Raw genomic sequence first — 6,712 nt, forward strand, 5'->3', positions numbered from 1 at the left:
AATAATCTTTTATATTTTATTTATTTTATGCTATTTACAAAAATAATTCCAGTCTCTGAAAGCCCTTAGTATAAAGGTAGCGCTGTACACAGGTATGACTTAGATATTTTTTTCTTTACAGTTTCAGATGATGAAATGGTTACATTTATATTCTTTACATTTTAACATTGCGCAGAACGGCCGAGACATTTCCGAGGAATGCGATTTACAACTCATAGTTCATTCACAATTGTCAAGTATTGTTTATGAATGTTTACACTCAGATTAGCATTGTCTTACGTCACTTTCGTAGAAGTTAACCGTGTCGAGTATATTTCCCCCCGAACTCTTAAGTGACTCAGGTTAAGAATATCGCAATAATACGAGATAACTTATTTAATTTATACTTCGATAATGCGTATTTAAAGTGTATTCATCGCAAATGGTTTTATGATGTTTGCTAATTTCGATTAAATTCTTATCATGTTATTGTTTTGATTTGATACCGTTTGTTATTGGTATAGAAGTAGTAAACAATTCGTAATTTCATTAGATGACTACTCGAATAAAAGTTGACTTTCAGAGGCTTGTCCATTGATAAAGATATAGGGAAACAATGCAATAATCCTAGCTTATAAATTTTGTAAAAATGTCGACTAAACACATATAACCAACAAAATATTATAATCATAACGTATAAAAAATTGATTTCTCTTCGAATAATAAATCAATTAATAAAAACTCCAGCTTTTAATCAATCAAATCAAATCAGGTAATGTACTGACAAAATTTACAAACATATGCCTACCAAGGAAATTTTCTAATGGTACTGAATGTTTTTGTCTGAATAATTTGAACTTTGTTAATGTGAGCCTTATTATCTGTCCGAAATATTTATAATGCATAGGTCCAAATTGGTTTTAGTATATATATTTCTTCGATTGATGACGGTATTAATTCGAAAATTCCTTTCAACATTCCGTTTCGAATGCATTGGAAAAGGTATCTGATTCTTTGATTTAGATTTCGTTTATTTTTCTTGACATGTGGACTCCATATCATTCTTTAGTAGAATGTCAAGCCCGAATTATTGTCGAGTGTCCATTGTGGAATCTGTTTATTGCCTAGAAAAATGTTTTATTTTATTTATTTATTGATATTTACAACTGTATAAAACAATACAACCAGTAAATTTGATCATAATGACATAATGATATGATACAGGATGTAGAGAAACTACCCAGTAGTAGAACTCTAAAAACAGTTTACAATATAAGGTCACGAGGTCATCTTCTTTTCAGGCGCCTCGGAGGATTGCCAGGAATGGAAGAGGAAGCATGGTTAGAAACGAGTAGGTTTAGGTGGTTATGGAGTTTATTATGGAAGGAATAATATCGGGTTCCGGCTAGATCGGTTACATAAGGAACATTTAGGTCTTTATGGATTCCAAGAAAAATTGGAGAAGATATTTTACATTGAATACTAAAAGTGATGTAATTTGATTCATCATGATTTGGTCGGATTTTAGTCGGACCTTTAGGTTCCTATATGCAAATCGATGATCATACTATTCTATGATAATATCTTATATGCATGTAAAAAATTCTGGTTATGCTAGAAAAAAAAAATTTTTTTAACCTATTTATTAGTGTTTTCTAACTTCTTTATTCATTTATTTTGATTCATTTAGGTGTCTTTTAAATTTATTTATTTATTTTTTTTTAGTAAACTTTTCTACCGATGCGATTGTTTTGTTTCTATTTTATTTATACGTTTCTAACTAACTATTGATGATTTTTGTTAATATGCTTAATTGATCAAACGGTTGTTGTGGATCACTGGAGAGGAGAGGTATGAAGGTTGATTAATATTTTGGCAAAAATTGTCTTTTTCAAAATTTAGGAATTTACTGTACTGCCCAATACCTCCGAGGTACAGGGCCATTTTTGCTTTACCTAAAGGTATAGATAATTATGTGCTAGACCAATCGTGATGGCTTTTAAAATAATACTAAGTATACTTTTATTCGGAGGCAAATATTTTCTACAAACTTTTCTCCTATAACGTTAAAGGAAGTCCCAATCGCCTCCTCACCTTACATTTTCCAAAATCTGTATTGGACGACTAGCATGGCTGGTACATCATTGGCAATTGTCGCCAAATATCTCTCGATCAGATTTGGAATTTACATATTGGAATTGTGTGGATTTACATACACACATTCCCCAAAATGGCAGCATATAGCTCCTTATTAAAGTAGTAAAGAAAACATATTTAGGAGGATATTTTAAACGCTAAATATTACAATAAGTTATTTATGTATATGTAATGTCTTTAGAACTAGAGAATTTTTTTAATAACAAAGTTCATTTATAATAACTAAAGGAAAACAACGATTAGGGATCAATAAACCATAGCAGACGGAATTTAACCATTTCAATATTCTATGCTTGTGTAATGTAGTATGGAATGTATAAATAAAAACACTTTTCCCATTCAAATCATTACTCATTACTGGACTCGCATGTGGGTCTATGATTACTCAATGAAGGGCTAGAAACCCTTTTCACACAATATGTTTGGGCCTGTAAAGTGTCCCAACCACAGCGCAGAACCATACCCGCGGCATATGGAAAAGAAACAACTATCTCCACAAGACATACAATCCAAACATACACCAATTTTACAGCAGTATAAACTGTATGTCTTGTTTCTTTTCCATATGTCGCAGTCAAAGTTGCAAAGTATTTCATGAGGAGTTTGAACTGAACTTTGGTGAGCTCCTGTTGAGTGAAGCCTATACGATAGATGATTCTAATTTGCGCCGGACGGAAAAAACATTATTGAAAAAGAAGATTAAAGAATGAGGTAGTAAGTTGTATTATATCAACGAATCTTTTGTATGATAATTTTTTTATGATGTTGAACAAATAGGCAGTAAGTTGATTGGTCGGGATGATAAAGGGGAGACAGATACTCATAGAGAGCTGGTGGTATGGTCAGCACTTCTAAAAACCTGAGGTCTAGTGTGACTTATTCTGATCGGATATAACAAACACATAAATAAAATATTGACTTGTTTATTTCATCAAAATGTTTGTTTTTCTTAGTAGATTAAAGGAATTAATCCAGGGATAGAGTTAAAATTTGTTTTAGTTAGGATTTCAAAAATGTTTTCTGTCCTTTAAAAAGTTTTTTTTCCGTTTTTTTAATTGTATTAATTACTGAATAATTAAATGTAGCAAGTAAATATGATAACTTCTCAATTAGAACACACCATAATATCTTGCGAATTAGCCTCTTAATGGTAGATCTTCAACCATTAATTTAACCTAGAAGGTCCCGTGGCCATATTCTTTTCAACACCTTGAAGGTTTATATGGGCAAGTATTTTGGAATTAAAGGAGGTTTTTCTATTAGAGACAAATCCTCAACAAATATATTGATGAATATTGTGGTCTTCATGAATACATTTATTTGTGAGGTATGAATGTGGACTATGTTTCGAAGGATTTTCGATTGTAAAAATTGGATACTGAAGGAACTTGATGTTTTGGTTCAGCCCCAGAGAAATTAAAAAAAAAAAAGATAAAATAATAAATGGAACTAATATAATTTCGACATTTATTGCACCTTGCAACTATTTTATTCATTTAAAAATTAACATCCAATGTGGTCTAACCAGATGACAGCATTTATTGGTCGGTACTAAAATAACACATAAAAATGATAGATATTAGTAAAATATAATTATTACAATTTTGACTTTTATATCGTTCTGGAAGTTATGCAATGTTTAAGCTAATTAAATACAATATGAATTGATCTCAAGTGATACATCTAATAATTTAATTAACAATTGCTAAAATGATAATAAAGTAAAAAATAAAAATAAAATTTTAATTACTAAAAAAACTCAAAGGACTTTGAAGTTAATAATGAAGATGTAAATTGACAATCAGTGAATTAATTCATTAATGTGAATAATTTTCCATAGATCTTAATCATAATGTTCAAATTGATAAAATTTTAAAGATTCAATCAATAATTAGTGCATAATATCGAAAATGCTCTCAGAAATTGGTTAGCTTTTTTATCACTATACTAATTCCTGAACAGCTTACCTCGAATGATGAATTTTAAATTTATGATTCATGTTTACTGTGGATAATGTTACGTCAGATAGCTTAGCAATGAAAACCGCTAAATAATGAGAAAATCCTCAGTTATTCACAATACAAATACGCTCATAAGTGACGTTATTACTATGACGTTGGTATAGTGATTTGTCTAATATTATGCAATTTTCATATGTCAACGTAAAATGTATACATATATTTTTTTTAATTATTACGCATTGTTTTAAGACGGTTGCTTATGATTGCTCAATTAATAAATATTGTGTTTTAACTTTTGTGGCTGATGCAACAAGTTTGTTAATTATTTGATTGCTTCAAGACTGTCAATATTTCTTAATCAATAAATAGAATCAAGGAAATAGAATCAAAGAATAGAATTAAAAATAGCCTGAAATTTGGCTGCACCTAGAAGTAATTTTAAAATAATTTCTGTCAAGGGATTCTTATGTAAAAACGCTGAAAAAACACAATGGTTTACCACACCCTCGTGTCGTGGCACTTAGGGACAATATAAGTGATTTTTTAAAATGGCCCTATATTTTTGAGTTTACGGCCTATAGCTCTTAAAGTATAACAAGTAGCTAAAATATCGGCATAAACTATTTTATAGTCTGTATAACAGGCTCCAATTGAGCTGTACGATAGTTCTTTATGTTTAATCATTTTCGAGATGTAATTTTTCCAAACCCAATTTTGTTTTTCCTGAAAAAATTATTTTATGAATTTATTTTGGCAAATATCGTTACAATTAAAACTATTTATATAAACTAATATTTATATAAACTTTTTTACTGTTAACCTAATATATACAGTAATCAATAGTTTTCTTACTATTTTAAACTGTTAAAAAAATATTACTGTAGAAATATTACAGTGCTACCAATGCTTAGTAACACTCCATAATGATCTTAAACTAAATTTTCTGGATTTATTTTTATGTAAATACAGTTCTGAATATCATTAAGTAAAGAAAAAAATTAATTAAATAATATTAGACTTCCTATTAAAATAAATTAATAATTAGTAAAAAAGTATGTTTTTTAAAATTATCACTCTCAGCTTCGCTTTGGCCTAATGCATACTAAATTTATTCAGAGGTATATTCAGTGTGATGTTCATTGATGTTGGTAACTTTGTTGAATGTCTTATAATATCTCCTATAATCATGCTAGAAAAGGGGGATTGGTCAAAATAAAAAAATATTGTGGCCAAATTCAATTACCCTATTGTAAATACTTAAATAAGCAGAGACTGTCTACATTAATTAATACTTTTACAGAATGACTTTGAAGAACGTTTTTATACTGTAATTATATCAATTATACTAAAGATCGTCCATTGTTTCTTCGGCGATAAGCATAAGGGATTTCATTGAGGTTGAAAATAAAATATAACACATAGGCTATACAATTTGCTTTAGTTTTCATTGCCGAGGCACTAGGTAACAAAATGGAAATTTCTTAGTAATGACATTTCTTTTACTCTTATATTTATTATTGGAGGAATGATTCTATGAACGAAGAACTTGACGGGATTTTGTCGAGATAGGTATTTTTTTTCGGTTGGCTCTACAGACTTAGTAGATCTTTGGCCGCCTGAACCAGCCTTCTCCACACCTGCTTATCTTGGGCTACTGCTTTCCAGTTTGCTGCATTTAGCTCTTTCGCATTTTTGTTAATCTGTATTTTCATTTCGTTTTTGGCTTCCCGCGTTGTCTCTTGCCTGACATTGATTGTTATGTAGAGGCGTACTAATGGATTGCTTCAAGCCACATTTCTCGCCCATCTTAATCTCCTTGTCTTCATATCATGAGATATTGACTGACCAGTCTCTGGAAACAGTTCACTGTTAGTTCCTATGTTCCATGTATTAAGGCTCTGATCCCAGATCAATACTGTACCTGCCGAGGTAGGTATACTACATATAAATTAACGAAATTGTGAAGCTTAGGGAGAAAAAAATTAGGTATATAAATTCTTTGGGTTAAATAATTAATTTAGGATTCAAAATGCTTAAGGTTTATGGAAAGTTTTTTTTTTAATTTTCATTTAGAAGTTGACCTTCACATTGATGGGTCCCGTAAACCTAGTGTTAAGCAAAGGAATAATAATTCTGTTAATAGAGTTGAAGCGAGAAATTGGGTCTTTTTTTATAAAAGAAGAACTCAATGAGATCACTAGCTGAGATTTTATTACTTATTATTACATCAAGGTCGACGTTTCGGCTTATTGCAATTTTACACAAGATTCTATAATTACAACATTTGTAAGTGGAATAAGAATTAAGTGTTTTTTAATGAAATATACAAGGTGTCGTATTTTTTCTCTTATATATTATTTAATCTGTGCCTCTATAACCCACGAAGGACCACGGGTTTAGCACTTTCTAATGAAGTACTATTTTTTTAACAACGGTTATACAAGGAGTTGATTTTTTATAATTAGTTTTACGAGCTGAAAATCATCTATTCGGAGAACTGTATCGTTGTATTGGAATTTTTTTCTTATATTCACATACATAAGGGGTATTCATGATCTTTGGTTTAACATTTTAAAGCGTGTTAAATGGAAAAACTCATGTTAAATCGAAAAAAA

Source organism: Halyomorpha halys, unplaced genomic scaffold (genome assembly GCF_000696795.3).
Source record: "Halyomorpha halys isolate HHAL.00 unplaced genomic scaffold, Hhal_1.1 Scaffold1756.1, whole genome shotgun sequence".
Lineage (NCBI taxonomy): Eukaryota > Metazoa > Arthropoda > Insecta > Hemiptera > Pentatomidae > Halyomorpha > Halyomorpha halys.